Below are 18,072 nucleotides of genomic sequence, written 5' to 3'. Positions count from 1 at the left end.
TCCTAGATGACATTAAATAATAGTGTTTGAATTTCTAATATGTCCTTAAAATGCCATCAGATCTAAGTAAAGGAAAAAAGAACAGGTCGAAACCATAGAGGATCATTAGTTTATAGCCAAAGCAGATTTCAATGAAACTGGGTCTTATGAATTTTCCCTTTCCTAGCACCTAACACAGTACATGAAGTAGCTGATATGGAGTAGACCATTTGATACATATTTTTTAAATGAATTGACGTTAAGTAAATGTTGAATGAATATCTACAAGATTGAATTTTTTATATCTTTGTAATAGAGGTTATGTAATAAAAATAGAATTCAACTTCTTAAAATTATGCATATTTCAAGTAAATATAAATTCATATACAGCTATTTCATCCCCATTCATTTTAACGCTATTTATTCACTGCTGAAAGTGATAAACATTCAGCTCAACAATTAAGGATATTAAAATCTTGACAATGATAATGCGCTAACTGAGGTTAATTTGGGATCTATTAAAATCTGATTGAATTTTTAACTCTGTGAGAGGGATATTAATATTCAAAAAGACTTTTTTTTTCTCAACTAAAAGACACAAGGCAATCTAACAATAAGGACCTGATCTAAATGAATGAAAGCTGTGAAACGGAAACTGTGGCTTTTAGCAACAGTTATTAAGCAATAATGATCTGCTTAATTAGAATTAAGTAAAGGAAGTTGTCCTTTTGCACCATTCCAGAAGCATAGCCTGAGGTATTTGGCTGTCTGTCCATTCTATAGATGAAGCAAACAAACGTCCTCAAATTCAAAATTCAGTTCTAATTGTCACCTCCTCCATGAAGATTTTACTGACCTTCCCAGACCAAGACATTGGTTCTGTCCTCTGGTTTATACCTTTAAATTAGTAAAGAGTTTGACTACAAAAATGAAAATAAATTGAAGGAGGACACAGGGCAACAACGTACAGTAGGTTTTAGTCATCTATGGAGTAGTGTCATAAGTTCATCCCCCAATTTCATTTTAGAGCAGAATCATGCATACAACATACAGATTTCCATGAGAAAGAGGAAGAGAGGAATGGCCAGCTGTTGACTAAACATCCTTTCCAAGAAACTTACAGCTTGCATCTTGTTCTTGGTAGCTGTAAAAACGAATCCAAATATTAAAGGACTGTGGTGGTATTTGGGATATGCACAACTGCTAAGGATTCTTAGATGACGTGTTCTCGAGAAGATGGCGTATTTTTGAGGAAAGGTCAGAGTTTGAATTGTAATGTCTGTTGTTTGTATTCAGCGGAATATGGAAGACAAGTGGATCTACAGACTCTGGGGCCACTTCCCCATCATCTCAGCAAATGCTCTCCCTCCCCTAGCCCCATACACTCTACTTTCCTTCAGTATTTGACGAGGGTGCAAACGAGGAAAGTTTTATGTGAACACATATACATATTTATTTAATTATCCAAAAGACCTAAAAGTGGGGGAAATTACTGACAAAGCTAATATTGGGAAATAGAAGACAGCCTAGATGAAGAATGATCCTGAAATCTCCACGCTATACATTAGACCGGGTGGAAGGAGGGCTGAAAGTAAGGAAATGATCTTGTGCATTACACTAGACTTTTCTAATGGGGATAATAAAACCAAATGTCCAATTGTACTTTAGAAATAGCAGTGATTTTGTGGGAAACATTTAAAATAATCTTACACTTACGGCACAGAACTGTTTTTATAATAAAGTGCCATCTCTGTCTTGCAAAGAGAGAAGCTGAGGGAAAAAACACAGTATCATCAGCTGGCTCCAATAAGAATTATTGAGAATTAACTCCAATAAGAGTTATTCTAAATTTTCCAATTTTTCCAATTATTCCATATGTCCGTGGCTTATCATGTAACTGAGCCCTATGTAAAAATCTGTGACTGCTATTAAAGATAGTTAAGTTTGGACCCAAGATTTTGCACTGAAGCTTTGACCCTTTAGACTGGGTCTTTTCTACTCTCTTTTAGTCATGGTTTTTTCCTCCTGCATTTGGGGACAATAACTTACAGAAATTGAGAGATAACTTACAACACTGTATGTAAATACTTGGCTACAGTGCCAGATAGCTGGTATGATTTAACAAATTAGGGCAGTATTTATTGTGGCTGTCTGGATTGGCACTGGAAAACAATCACATCTTTTAGTCACATATGATTCAACGAAAGAGTCTGGAGAAACAGTGCCTAAGGGATGCACTGTTAGATAAGATGTGAATTCAGTAGTTCTCTAGGCTCCAGTTTTGATAGAGACATGCCCTTAGGTTGCCTCCATGGAATAGTCTTAGCTATTACACTGATCCTAATAAATAATAAAGTGTGGCTGATACAAAAGTAATTTATATTCATGGATTAGCTGGGTGCATAGGTTTAATAATATTGACATTACAGTAACATTCTTAATAGCACATTGTCACAGCATCATCTGTTAAGTATTTCTTCCCAATGCATTTCATACCCTGCCTAATAATAATTTGTTAAAGGCAATGTAACTGCACATATTGATTCTTTCGTAAATGTGAACATCACATTCTTGAATGGCACATGACTTAATTCATGATAACTTGGGTTGTGATTATATGAATAGAAACTCATCCTCATCTCAATGGGAAGGGTGCACATTTATAACCTTATTACAGTTGGGAAATTGAAATGTGAAAGGAGTGACAACTGCTAAGATCTGCAATAGAAAATATTTGACTAAATGCAGTGTAACTGTTCTATGTCACCCTTGCCTCTCATCCCTTCCTATTTCATCCTCTGACTCTGAAATGTATAGCAAGATAGTTGAGAATGAAATGAAGCTATGAGCCTCTTCCTCAGTTACCTAGATTATATTTAGCTGTCCATTTCACCTGGGCTAGTTCAAAATAAAATTTGTGGCACTCAACCAGTCACATTTTTTGTCTCTCTTACTTATAAGAATGACTTAAGTTTCATTCCCTTATTCAATAAGCATTTATTGATCACCTGCTGTCATATGGCACTGGATTAGGCACTGTAGATCCAAGATGAAAGACAGATATCCTGTCTACAAAGCATCATAATCAAGGATGCAGATTTTATAACAAATTAGAGATTGAAAGGAAAGATCATAGGCAAGCTGCAGCAATAGCTGTCAAAACTTCTAGATACAACATGCATCTACTCATGATTTTTAAAAACAAGTTGTTTGCCTTCTAAAATTATGTCACCAAATACAACAAAATACAAGATTGCATAAGGGTGCTTTAAATAGTTGATGTCAAATGCGGTAGACAGGTCTGATTCTATGTCTTCCTAACTACTCATGATAGAAATATTGTTAACACCCACAAGAAATATTTCTTCCTGCCATGTGTATTCCCATTTTAAATTATTTTACCTCTTGTACTATTTGTGATTTTGCATACTTTATACAAATTATCCCCTAGACAAATTTATCAATTTACACTTCAATTGGTATCCCCATCTCGCTGAAAAGCATCAATAGAAAGGTGACAAACAATTCACTCTTCTTTCATTTGTATATATCAATGATGTCTTCATTGCTCTACAGGTGGTATGAATAATATGAATTAGAAGGATAGATCCTCTTGTCTCAATTTTTCATCTCTCTTCACAGACAGATATAGTTTTTCTGGTTTTCAATCTCAGTTCTTTCAAAAAAAAAAATAACAAGGTGATCTTAAAATTTATGTTGCTATTCAAAGGACCAAAAGTAATCAAACCAATCTTGAAATAAAAAGAGAAGCATTAGAGGATTCAAACTTCCCAAGTTTAAAAATTACTACAAAGCTACAAGAATCAAAACATTGTGTGATATTGGCATAAGGATAATCATCGATCAATCTAATAGAATTGATAGTCCAGATATAAATCTTTACTTTTACTGTCAATTCATTTTTGACAAGGATGTCAAGACAATTAAACTGAAAAAGTAGTCTTATCAAGAAAAGGTGCTAGGACAATTGGATATTCATATACAAAAGAATGAAGTTTGACACCCTACCTCACAGCATGTACAGCAATTAACACAGAATGGATTAAATATCTAAATGTGGGAGTTAAAACTATAAAACTCTTAGGAAAAAACCATTGGGGTAAATCTTCATGACCTTGGGTTAGGCAAAGATTTGTTAGCTATGACACCAGAAGAGCAGGAATAAAAGAAAATGTAGGTAAATTGAACATTTTCAAAATTGAAACTTTTGAGCTTCAAAGGACATCATCACAAACATAAAGAGATAATGCACAGAATGGGAGAAAATATTTGCAAATCACATGTCTGATAAAGGACTTGTATCCAGAACATATAAGGAACTATTATATTGTTAGCAATCAGGAAATACAAATCAAACTACAATGAGATATCGCTTTACACTCAATAGGATGGCTATAATCAAAAAGACAGATAATTAAAAATGATGAGGATATGGAGAAATCAAACTCTCATATACTGCTGGTGGGAATGTAAAATAGTGCAGCCACTTTGGAAAACAAATAGCAGTTCCTCAGAAGTTTAAACATAGAGCTACTATATGATCTAGCAATTACATTTCTACATATATATTCAACAGAAGGGAAAATATGTATCTACATGAAAACTTGTATGAGTGTTCATAGCAACATTATTCATTACAGTTAAAAAATTAGAAATAATCCAAATGCCCATTAACTGATGAGTGGCTTCTTTCATTCAGCATAATATTTTCACTGTTCACATGTGTTACAGTATATATTAGTTCTTTATTTCTTGTTATTGCTGAATAATATTCCATTGTATGGAGGTAAGAGAGTAAGTAAGAGGCTAAAAAGGAGAAAGCAGAACACTGAAAACTAGTGAAGAAAGTATTTCGAGGATAAAAGAATAACAAATTTGCACCCCAATGTTCATAGCAGCACTATTTACAATAGCCAAGACATGGAAGCAACCTAAGTGTTCGTCGACAGATGAATGGATAAAGAAGATGTGTTGTGTGTGTGTGTGTGTGTGTGTGTATATATATATATATATATATATATATATATATATACACACACACAAGGCTGTGTCCTTGTATTTTGGGGTTTTTTTTAATGAATGATATTATGGCCTATAGAACATGCATGGAGAAATCTAATGGCATTGGAGATGGTGATGGTGTCAAAAAGAGGTAGGTAAATTGATGTATAAGGTAGTGGGAGGGTATAGAAGTTCTCTTCTGGCTGCCTCTGGGTTTTTTTGTTGTTACTTTCCATCTTGTAGGAGTTTTAAAGGATTTTTTTTTTTAGAGCAGTTTTAGGTTCACAGCAAAATTGACTGGAAGGTGCAGAGAGTTTCTGCACATGCACAGCCTCCCCCATTATCAACATCCCCTCAGAGTGGTACATTTGTTACAATTGATGAGCCTACATTGAGTTGCTTCTGTTTTTATCAACGGAATATGAAACAAGCTTCTGAGCTGTGAGTGAGGAGGAGGAAAGCAGATTGAAAGTTTTAGATGTGAAATATTCTCCTGGACAATGAGAGAGTGAACCAAATGGGAAAATGACTGAGAAAACTTAATGGAATTGACACTCACTATCAAGGGCCCATTGGCCAGGTCATAAATTCAATTTGAGGCCAGACATTGTAGTTGGCGGATTGTGATTGCCTCATTCCTTTCTTTGAAAGGAAGCACATAGCAGGAGAAGAGTTGGAGTTTAACAAAATTGGATTTTTACCAGTTGTATATGACAAAGGGGGAGACACAAGACAGTAAGCGTTTATACAAGAGAATAGGATAATGATGGACCACCCAATCTGAGCTCCTTGGTTGAATCCTTGGATGCAGAACCTGTGGATAAGGAGGGCTGACCATACAGAGCTTATAAAGAAGTACAGTCTGCATGGCTCACTCAAGTTTACAAGCTGTGTTTATAATCACAGATGTGGCTGGCCCTCCACACTTCCTACAATAATTTGGAAAACTTAAGACAACATGAATACATGAAACATCACTTGCCATCAAAAAGGAAGAATCTGAAGGTTTAACCAGTTCATCTAATTTTTTATTGGTGCAAGGAGGTAAATCAGAACACCTGATCATGTTGTGCTGTGAGATACTGTATTCATTAGCATTATTTCCATTTCCTTTGATTATAGCCAAGAGCTTTATCCCCCCATGCAGAATACATAAGGCCTGAGTATCCACTTGCCAGTGGACCACTGGATGGGATGAAGACAGCTCATTCTTTATTCCACTTCGATCCCTGGCCTGTATGATGGTACTGTCCACAAGGGGGTGACACAATGCCAAGTATCCTTGTGATTTTTATGACCTGGACATCTGTCTAGTATGTATTAGACTAGGACCACAGGTTCTGCCACAGAGGTCATGGAAAAACTGCCAGATGGTAATGAATTTTAGCCACTGCGGACTTCAGCTGGATACAAATGACCTAAGGGGATGAGATTCCGTATCTTACCTCAAATCCTCTCAAGCTAACCTCTCCTTCCAAGATATGATTACAAATGCAACATTAATGCAGAAATAGACTTGAAGCCATGGAGTAGCATTAAGACAAATAATTTGGATAACATGGCCAAAATTAAACACTTAGATACTGAACCAAATAATTCATGTTTTTTGCTAGCCTCTATACTTCTTTCTTTCATCTGAGACAGAAACAAGAATAATAAAAATCTGCCACATTTGTTGTCCTCTTTTGTTAACCCCAAAATAGAAAATGTTATTATAATTATTGTATCACTCACAACAGTCACAGAATAATGTATAATAAAATGACACTGGAATTATAGTCAAAGGACAGAGGGTTTTGTTAAGACAAATTTAATTTTCTAATAAACAGAGTTGTTTTTATTTGTTTTGGTTTTGTTTTTATTTTTGCTTTAGTTTCAACTCTTACTAACTTTTCCATGTTTATAAATAATTACCTCAATAATATAGTAAATGTAAATGAGTTTTTTGTAGTGTCTTATGATCATAATAATAAATCTTTATTTGGAGGGTGGAAGGAACTCTTTATACATGAGCTTTTTTTTTTTGCTCACTTTAATAAGTGATCGAATTTCTATATATTAATATTAATTCTGTATTAATAAATATTATAATTAATTATTATAATTCTATATCAATTATAGAATATTAATATTCTATATATTCATATAGAATATATATTCATATAATTATATATTTTATATATTAATATAAAAATATTCTAGATTTTTTGTCTTTCTCCCAAAAATGAGAAGAGAAAAATATTAATTCATTTATGGTCATGATTAGTAGGTATCCAACTAATTCATTTCAGCTAATTAATTGGTGAATTGAGTGTTATTGTAATGGTAATTTTATGAACTCACTTTCTGTATATAAATCCATATGGCAAACTGCATGAGATCTTGGTAGGAACTGTACAGAAAGAATATGGTAGACAAAATATCAAATTCCCACTTTTTAGGTACTTTTATTTAAACATATTGTCCAAATATGAGGACCCCATGCCATTTCTTCCACACACAAGGTGGGCCATAATGGAAAATCTCTTTCTTGAGAAATTATGGAGAGTCTCTAGCAAACAGTCCTTTCTCAGTGTTCAGCTGTTAGCAGTCTGGATGAAGGCTCAGTCTGAAATGTTGGTTTGAAGGCTCCATATTTGTAGGGCTAATAAGGAAATAAAATTTTAAAAATAATATCAAAAACAGTTTTGGGAGGACCTTCAAGATGGCAAAGGAGTACGATGTGGAGATCACCTTCCTCCCCACAAATACATCAGAAATACATCTACATGTGAAACAACTCCTACAGAACACCTACTGAACGCTGGCAGAAAACCTCAGACTTCTCAAAAGGCAAGAAACTCCCCATGTACCTGGGTAGAGCAAAAGAAAAAAGAAAAAACAGAGACAAAAGAATAGGGGTGGGACCTGCATCTCTGGGAGGGAGCTGTGAAGGAGGAAAAGTTTCCACACACTAGGAAGCCCCTTCACTGGCAGAGATGGCAGGTGGCTGGGTGGGGGGAAGCTTCAGAGCCACAGAGGAGAGCGTAGCAATAGGGGTGCAGAGGGCAAAGCAGAGAGATTCCTGCACAGAGGATCAGGGCCGACTGGCACTCACCAGCCCGAGAGGCTTGTCTTCTCACCCGCCAGGGCGGGCGGGGCTGCAAGCTGAGGCTCGGGCTTCATCCCAGGGAGAGGACTGGGGCTGGCTGTGTGAACACAGCCTGAAGGGGGCTAGTGCACCACAGCTAGCCGGGAGGGAGTCTGGGGAAAAGTCTGGACCCGCCGAAGAGGCAAGACACCATTGTTTCGGGGGGTGTGAGGAGAGAGGGTTCAGAGCACAGCCTAAACGAGCTCCAGAGGTGGGCACAAGCCCCGGTTATCACTGCAGACACCACAGACGGTCATGAAACGCTAAGGCTGCTGCTGCAGCCACGAAGAAGCCTGTGTGAGAGCACAGGTCACTCTCTATACCTCCCTTCCCAGGAGCCTGTGCAGCACACCACTGCCAGGGGCCCGTGATCCAGGGACAACTTCCCTGGGAGAACACACGGCAGGCCTCAGGCTCTTGCAACGTCACGTCGACCTCTGCCGCTGCAGGCTTGCCCCGCATTCCATACCCCTCCCTCCCCCCGCCTGAGTGAGCCAGAGACCCCTAATCAGCTACTACTTTAACCCCGTCCTCTGTGGGTGGGAAACAGATGCCCACAGGTGACCTACATGCAGAGGCGGGGCCAAATCCAAGGCTGAACCCCAGGAGCTATTCCAACAAAGAAGAGAAAGGGAAATTTCTCCCAGCAGCATCAGGACCAGCAGATGAAATCTCCACAATCAACTTGATGTACCCTGCATCTGTGGAATACCTGAATACACAGTGAATCATCCCAAAATTGAAGAGGTGGACTTTAGGAGCAACTGTAGACTTGGGGTTTATTCTCTGCATCTGATTTGTTTCTGGTTTTATGTTTATCTTATTTTAGTATTTAGAGCTTCTTATCACTGGTAGATTTGTTTATTGATTTGGTTGCTCTCTTCCTTTAATTTATATATATATATATTTTTTTTTTCCTTTTTCACTTTTTGTGAGTGTGTATGTGTATGCTTCTTTGTGTGATTTTGTCTGTATAGCTTTGTTTTTAGCATTTGTCCTTTTTTTTTTTTAGTATAGTTTTTAGTGCTTGTTTTCATTAGTGGATTTGTTTATTGGTTTGGTTGCTGTCTTCTTTCTTTTTATTTTTTTATTTTTAATTTTTTATTCTTAATAATTTCTTTTTATTTTAATGACTTTATTTTTTTTTCTGTCTTTTTTTTTTCTCCCTTTTCTTCCAAGCCATGTGGCTGACATGGTCTTGGTTCTCCAGTTGGCTGTCAGGCCTGAGACTCTTAGGTGGGAGAGCCAAGTTCAGGACATTGGACCACCAGAGACTTCCCAGCCCCAACTAAGATCAAATGGCAAAAGCTGTCCCACAGATCTCCACCTCAATGTTAAGACCCAGCTCCACTCAACGACCAGCAAGCTACAGGGCTGGACACCCTACACCAAACAACTAGCAAAACAGGAACACAACCCCACCCATTAGCAGAGAGGCTGCCTAAAATCATAATAAGTTCACAAACACCTCAAAACACACTACCAGATGCATCCTGCCAAACAGAAAGACAAGATCCAGCCTCATCCACCAGAACACAGGCACCAGTCTCCTCCACAAGGAAGCCTGTACAACCCACTGAACCAACCTTACCCACTGGGAGTGGACGCCAAAAAAAATGGGAACTATGAACCTGCAGCCTGTGAAAAGGAGACCCAAAATGCAGTAAGTTAAGCAAGATGAGAAGACAGAGAAATACACAGCAGATGAAGGAGCAAGATAAAAACCCACTAGACAAACAAATAAAGAGGAAATAGGCAGTCTACCTGAAAAAGAATTCAGAGCAATGATAGTAAAGATGATCCAAAACCTTAGAAATAGAATGGAAAAACTATAAGAAACGTTTAACAAGAACCTAGAAGAACTAAAGACCAAACAAACAATGATGAAGAACACAATAAATGAAATTAAAAATTCTCTAGAAGGAATCAATAGCAGAATAACTGAGGCAGAAGAATGGATAAGTGACCTGGAAGATAAAATAGTGGAAATAACTACCACACAGCAGAATAAAGAAAAAAGAATGAAGAGAATTGAGGGCAATCTCAGAGACGTCTGGGACAATGTTAAACACACAAACATTCGAATTCCAAGGGTTCCAGAAGAAGAAGAGAAAAAGAAAGGGACTGAGAAAATATCTGAAGAGATTATAGTTGAAAACTATATGGGAAAGGAAATAGTCAGTCAAGTCCAGGAAGTGCAGAGAGTCCCATACAGGATAAATCCAAGGAGAAACTCACCAAGACACATATTAATCAAAGAATCACAAATTAAATACAAAGAAAAAATATTAAAAACAACAAGGGAGGGCTTCCCTGGTGGCGCAGTGGCTGAGAGTCCTCCTGCTGATGCAGGGGACATGGGTTCATGCCCTGGTCCAGCAAGATCCCACATGCCACGGAGCGGCTGGTCACATGAGCCATGACCTATGAGCCTGTGCATCCGGAGCCTGTGCTCCGCAACAGGAGAGGCCACAGCAGTGAGAGGCCTGAGTACCGCAAAAAAAAAAAGGGAATAACAACAATTAACATACAAGGGAATCCCCATAAGGTTAACAGCTGATCTTTCAGCAGAAATTCTGCAAGCCAGAAGGGTTTGGCAGGACATATTTAAAGTGATGAAAGGGAAAAACCTACAACCAAGATTACTCTACCCAGCAAGGATCTCAATCAGATTCAATGGAGAAATTAAAACCTTTACAGACAAGCAAAAGCTAAGAGAATTCAGCACCACCAAACCAGCTCTACAACAAATACTAAAGGAACTTCTCTAAGCAGGAAACACAAGGGAAGGAAAAGACCTACAATAACAAACCCAAAGCAATTAAGAAAATGGTAATAGGCACACACATATCTATGATTAACTTAAATGTAAAAGGATTAGATGCTCCAACCAAAAGACATAGACTGGCTGAATGGATATAAAAACAAGACCCGTATATATGCTGTCTACAAGAGACCCACTTCAGACCGAGGGACACATACAGACTGAAAGTGAAGGGATGGAAAAAGATATTCCATGTAAATGGAAATCAAAAGAAAGCTGGAGTAGCAATCCTCATATCAGACGAAATACACTTTAAAATAAAGACTATTACAAGACCCAAAGAAAGACACTACATAATGATCAAGGGATCAATCCAAGAAGATATAACAGTTGCAAATATTTATGCACCCAACATAGGAGCACCTCATTACATAAGGCAAATGCTAACAGCCATAAAAGGGGAAATCGACAGTAACACAATCATAGTAGGAGACTTTAACACCCCACTTTCACCAATGGACAGATCATCTGAAATGAAAGTAAATAAGAAAGCATAAGCTTTAAATGATACATTAAAAAAGATGGACTTAATTCGTATTTATAGGACATTCCATCCAAAAACAACAGAATACACTTTCTTCTCAAGTGCTCATGGAACATTCTCCAGGATAGATCATATCTTGGGTCACAAATCAAGCCTTGTTAAATTTAAGAAAATTGAAATCATATCAAGTTTCTTTTCTGACCACATTGCTATAAGACTAGGTATAAATTATAGGAAACAAATCTGTAAAAAATACAAATACATGTAGGCTAAATAATACACTACTTAATAATGAAGAGATCATTGAAGAAATCAAAGAGGAAATTAAAAAATACCTAGAAACAAATGCCAATGAAAATACGACGACCCAAAACATACGGGATGCAGCAAAAGCACTTCTAAGAGGGAAGTTTATAGCAATACAATCCTACCTCATGAAACCAGAAACATCTCAAATAAACAACCTAACTTTACACCTAAAGCAATTAGAGAACGAAAAACAAACAATAACACAAAGTTAGCAGAAGGAATGAAATCATAAAGATCAGATCAGAAATAAATGAAAAAGAAATGAAAGAAACACTAGCAAAGATTAATAAAACTAAAAGCTGGTCCTTTGAGAAGATAAAATTGATAAACCATTAGCCAGACTCATCAAGAAAAAAAGGGAGAAGACTCATATCAATAAAATTAGAAATGAAAAAGGAGAAGTAACAACTGACACCGCAGGAATACAAAGGATCATGAGAGATTACTACAAGCAACTATATGTCTATAAAATGGACAAACTGGAAGAAATGGAAATATTCTTAGAAAAGCACAACCTTCCAAGACTGAACCAGGAAGAAATAGAAAATATAAACATACGAAACACAAGCACTGAAATTGAAACTGTGAGTAAAAATCTTCCAACAAACAAAAGCCCAGGACCAGATGGCTTCATAGGTGAAATCAACCAATCTTTGAAAAATCATTAAGTATTAGTTGGAAATTGCTTAACTACCCAAATGTAGGAATATTCTTGGGGAAACCAAAAAATAAAAAAGGAGAGTCCAATCTGAAGGGCTAATATCCTGGAAGGATAAATAAGGATTATATAAAGAAACCAAAATAAATAACAACCACTATGTAAAAGAACACAAAGTAGAGAGGCATGGACTCAAGTGCTATGGAGAGTGATTATCAAAATAATTAAGGAACCCAAAGAGTTTTCTTTAAATGTAAGCTAATCTGTTGACTTTTGTCACTTTTAATAAGTTAAAGCAAGATTTTAAAGAATTCATTAATTCTGTTTTAAAATAATGATAAAAATTCATTTTATGTTAACCATAATATTTATTTTGAGGAAAAATAATTTTATCAAAATGAAAAAATAAATAAGAAGAGACATTTTTTCAAATCTCTTTAATGTTGGGCTTAATAGAAGTCAGGTGGATTCTCCTATCTGCTTCTGCATTCATTCTGTCGAGATTCCACATGTCAATTAACCTCTGGAAAATTCCACACTATAACCCTGAGAAGACAGAGAGAAAGGCTAATAACATCTTAGTCTGATTATGAAAATAGTTTTGATTTCATCACTGATCCCCTGTAGGATGTAAGAACCCCAGGGTCACTGGTCCACACTTTGGGAATCTCTCACGTAGGAAATCTGAGAAATAGAGAGTGAAAAGATTGAAAGAGTAGGAGAAACTTTAATGGGACATATTTTGTAGTGTGTATACTGGAAGAAATTCAAGTTTAGAGACTTGAATTTGAGACTTCATGAGTCATTTAAACCTTTCTGCCTTTCAATTTTATTGTCTCCTCTATGCAAAGTTGCTATAAGAATGTAATTAGCCAGCTTATATATAAAGGCTTTGTGAACTATAAAGCCTTTTATACCCACTATTATTTTTGTTTAGCATAACCTTGAATTGGGATTCAAAGGATGGATAATTAGCATGTGGATGTCTAGATCAGAGAGAGTGGAAATATTCTATTTCAGTACTATGTCTAATGATCACCTTAGTCCTCATTTCCTTGCCCTACTGAAATATTTGACACTGTTTATTTGTTTCTCTCTGTTTAAACACTTTCTTTATTGGACCATCCATCAGAATTCTGCTCCCCATTTTCTTACCTGGCCACTCCTCCTCAGTCATCTTTGCTGGCTCCACCTGTTCTCTCTGAGCAATACCATTGACCTTCCCCAGGGCACTGGCCTTACCCTCATTTCCACTCTGTCTACACTCCTCCCTAAGCAACCTCATCCCATCTCATGGCCTTAAATAGCATCTCTGTGCTGATGAATCCCAAAGTTGCATCCCTAACTTGAAAAGCCAGCTGCCTATTTTGCATATCTACTTAGATGTCCAGTGAGAAGCTCATACTTCATAGGTCTAAAAGCAAACCCTACATCCACCTTACTGAGCAATCTCTTATTCCTGATTCCCTTCCTGTTCCCATAGTTTACAGGACTCCTTGACCTTCTAACACACCCTGCAGGCTCTGCCTCAAGTCCTTTTTACAGCCTTTCTCTCTACCTACAGTTCTCCCTCCAAACACACCGGTGGCTCCCTTTTTATTTAATCTTTGCTGTAATGTCACTTTCTCAGTCAGATCTGTTTAAAAACTGCAAGTTCATTAAAATTTACAAATCTTTGCTCCCCACTCTTTCCTGACATGTTCTATCCTATGTATTATCTATACTATAGCATAAATTATATATTTATTATATATTTATTTACTTTTTATTTTGTTTTTTCTTCCCTTGGGCACCAATTTTGCTTATTTTCTTTCTACATAAGCTCCATAAGGACAAGAATTTTTGCTTTATTCACTGATCTCTGTATTCCCAGGTTTTAGAATACATAGTACAGCCAGTAGGCTCTCAAATGTTTGTTTAATGTATAAATGTCTAGATCAAAATCTGAGGGGCTGGCATTAAGGAGCAGAAAATGTCCCTGGTGAGGCTAGAAAGGCAAAGAGGGAAAAGTGGGAGGAGGCAAGCATGGTAAGTGTAAACTGAGCCTGACCGGAAGAGGGTTCATGTTGTAGAGCAGTAGATGGAAATGTGTTCTTAACAACGATCAAAGGTAACCTCAAACAAAGCTTTCATAGTATGTTGTGGGGTCTTCTTCCATGGAGACTGCTTGAAATTGAGAGGCTTTTCTCAGCCATTGTTAGGTTAATAATTAAGCTATCTGAAGGCAGAGGCTGAATGAAACGACTTCTTGGTTCTATGTCCTGTGATACATGAATATGAATTCCAGCTTGAAAACAAATCCCTCATGAGTCAGTATGCACCCAGTCTATTACTAATATATATAAAATTTACATTAGATAAGCCTATTTTTGATGGACTGTTAATAATAGAGTGAGAGGGACTGAGTGAGAATACAGATTGAGGAGGATTTGAATGATCTTCTATGATGGTTAGTAAGTTATTTTTTAAGTTATATTTTAGTTTTACCAACTTGCCATAAATAAGTCAGCAACTAGATTTCAATTTTTTTTTTAATATCTTGATGGTTACCACACTATTACAAAGCATTTCCCAGTTCTCAATAAAGCTAAAATTTTCAACAAGGGAAAACTTGTAGGGCCAAGTTTAGAGGTTAAAAACTCAGTAATGAATGTTCGTGTTCTTGTGGGTTATCTCAGATCCTTAGAATTATTTTAATGTCATTTTTAATGTGAATTTCCATGCTATTTTAATTCATTAGTCATGGGCTATCATTTTTCGAAGTAATTACTGTAATTTCATCAAATGACATAATTATAGTAAATACTTTGATGTAATTACCATAAATATGGAAAAAGACACACAAAGGTGTAATAATGTCACAAACTAAGATATTAATGATGTGTAAAGACAAATTATGATGACATTTATGACATGTAATAACATCACAGAGTTCTATGTTTATGTTGTATAAAGAATAATGATATAAATAGAATGTAAAATTACATCATGTAGACTAATTTATTTTATAAATAGTATAGAAACTTGAGAGCTCTATAAGGCTTCAGGTTCAGATGAATAGATCATTGCCACTTTTAGGCATTCCTCCCTTTGAACCCTAATAAATGACTGTTATTTTATTAAGGGTGAAAACTTTCCCTCTTAAAAGCACGGACATAGACACAAAGCAGAAACACAAAATTGAGAAACCTTGTTTAGTGCTTGAAAAAATTATTCATCTGAAGAGTCAGAGAAAGTAGCTGTTTGGAAGAAAAGTCAATGTTTGGTCCATATTGTCCATGGAGACTAACAGGTCACATCAGTATTTTCTTAAAAAGGAGACAGCTTGACCATTTAGCACTTACCAAAGCAGACACCTATTTAATTAAAAGATTTCTTCTCTTGTCACATTATTAAGTTTTATGTCCATGAAGAAATAACTTTGCATGTCTACATTCTGACTATTGGAATAATGTGAAAATAGGCTTCAAAGAAAAAGGAAAGAAAACCACAAACTTGAAGCAAAGTCTAATTTTGTGAACTTAATTAGTTCTTTTGTTAGACTAAGGCAGAAATGTATCTTAAAAATAATTCCTGCTGCAAAGTTGTAGCTTAGAGAGAAAAGTATTATGAACGTCAATTAGTTTAGTTATGATATCATTAGTGATCAGCATCTTTATGATATCAAGAGAAACCCAATGTCAGAAGATAGCGTTTTCCTAATGGATTAGTTGAAGGATTTTTTTGGAGCATTCCCTTGGTCTGATCACATACTGAGGCTGGAATTTAGTGGTCTGAGATAGTCATTCTCTTTCCTTCTATTCTCTAGTGCAGTTTAAAGACTCTCCACTCTGCAGTCTTACTGTTCTTCATGGCCTTGATAAGGTTTTAGGGTAAGGTATTTTTCCTTCCATGGACACATAATTCCAGGTGACTACAGTAATAATTTTCTCAACTGTTTTGCCACTTTTCACTGTGGGCTGCCAAAGCTCCATTCACTAATAACAAGTGGATTATTCTTGTTATTTTGTTTGCAAAACGAATCAGACCCAACAGTAAATGTACAGATTCCTATTTCCTTGAAGGTCTATTGCTTACAATCACTTCTGATCCCAATTTCTGCCTTGGTAAGGGTTCTTAATTGCAAACAACAGAGTCTACTCCAGCTAGTTTGAGCACTAAACAAATTTGTCATACTCTGGAGTTCATTAATCTGCATAAGGTCCAATAAATTAGACTCAGAAGCTACACCATCAGGAAAAAATCCAAATATGCCATTGGAACGCTTGCAGGCATAATACCACTTCCACAGACACAGTGTACCCCTTCCCTGGGAAGATGAGCATAGAAACTTGGAAAGCTACTTCTAGGACCTCTGTCCCTGCTACATCTGATAGCTCAATGCCCCTGTGCCACATTCCTTGACACAGGTCAGCAAAATGAGAAAGGCCTCTTTCCTCACTACAGGGTGCTCTCTGCTACAGGGAAGTCATCATCTTGTTCCATCTGATTGTTGGGACCTAGATTGCATGGCTGTGTCTCACCTGCAAAGGAGACAGAGAGGTGAAGTCCTGGCCTCGAACTTGGAGAAGAGAGAATCGTAATGCAGAAAGCTACCTTAAAATATAGAAATGGTTTTCAAAAGTTTCGGGGCTGACTTAAACTTCACTCATGACCGCTATATCTGGGAAATACCCCATGGGACCTCAGGTTTAGAAAACATGTGGAGATACTTTAAAATGTTCCAAACCATCTCATTCAAGCTTTATCATTCGATTAAATTTAAAAAGCACTTGGATGCTTTGGAGTGCCTCCCAGTATGTCTCAGTGACTCTGCTGTTTAGAATCAGGGTGTGGTGCTTGCTTCGGCAGCACAGATACTAAAATTGGAATGATACAGAGAAGATTAGCATGGCCCCTGTGCAAGGATGACACGCAAATTCGTGAAGCGTTCCATATTTTTAAAGCAATTATACTCCAATAAAGATGTTTAAAAAAAAAAATCAGGGTGTGGTGATGGAGATGAATATACAAATAGACCCGGGTCTGAATGGGTCTGAGTTGCTAAAGTAAATCATTGTTCTAAACTAAATGCCATCACACTTTAGGAAGTGTCATCAGGCTCCCAATATCAATCTAACATGCTACCATAGGGCTGAGCAATTCCACTCCAAGGTATACATCCAAAAAAACCAAAAACACTAATTCAGAGAGAGGCATACACCCCAATGTTCATAGAAGCATTATTTACAATTGCCAGAGTAAGGAAGCAACCTAAGTGCCCATCAACAGATGAATGGATAAAGAGGATGTAATATATATATATATATATATATATATATATATATATATATATATAATGGGATACTACTCAGCAAGAAAAAAACAACAAAATTTTGCCATTTGCAGCAACATGGATGGACTTGGAAGGCATTATGCTAAGTGAAATAAGTCAGACAGAGAAAGGCAAATACTGTATGATATCACTTATATGTGGAACCTAAAAAATATGACAAACTACTGAATAGAACAAAAAAGAAGCAGACTCACAGCTATAGAGAACAAACTAGTGGTTGGGGGGAGGGGTGGGGGGAGAGGGAGGAGCCGTATAGGGGAGGGGGAGGTAGAGGTATAAACTACTGGGTGTAAGATAGGCTCAGGGATGTGTTGTACAGCACGGGGAATAT

At 36.7% G+C, this 18,072-nt stretch overlaps 1 non-coding gene across 1 annotated transcript; it reads left to right on the top strand.

Moving 5' to 3' along the window:
• Positions 1-17,241: 17,241 nt before the first annotated feature.
• LOC136131673 (U6 spliceosomal RNA) lies at positions 17,242-17,348 on the top strand. The gene has a single exon (XR_010656403.1). It is a non-coding gene; the product is annotated as a U6 spliceosomal RNA (small nuclear RNA).
• The last annotated feature ends 724 nt before the right edge of the window (positions 17,349-18,072 follow it).

This window comes from Phocoena phocoena, chromosome 11, assembly GCF_963924675.1.
Source record: "Phocoena phocoena chromosome 11, mPhoPho1.1, whole genome shotgun sequence".
NCBI classification, from domain to species: domain Eukaryota; kingdom Metazoa; phylum Chordata; class Mammalia; order Artiodactyla; family Phocoenidae; genus Phocoena; species Phocoena phocoena.
Note: the sequence above shows the minus strand (reverse complement) of the source record. Positions and strands in the feature narration are given on the sequence as shown.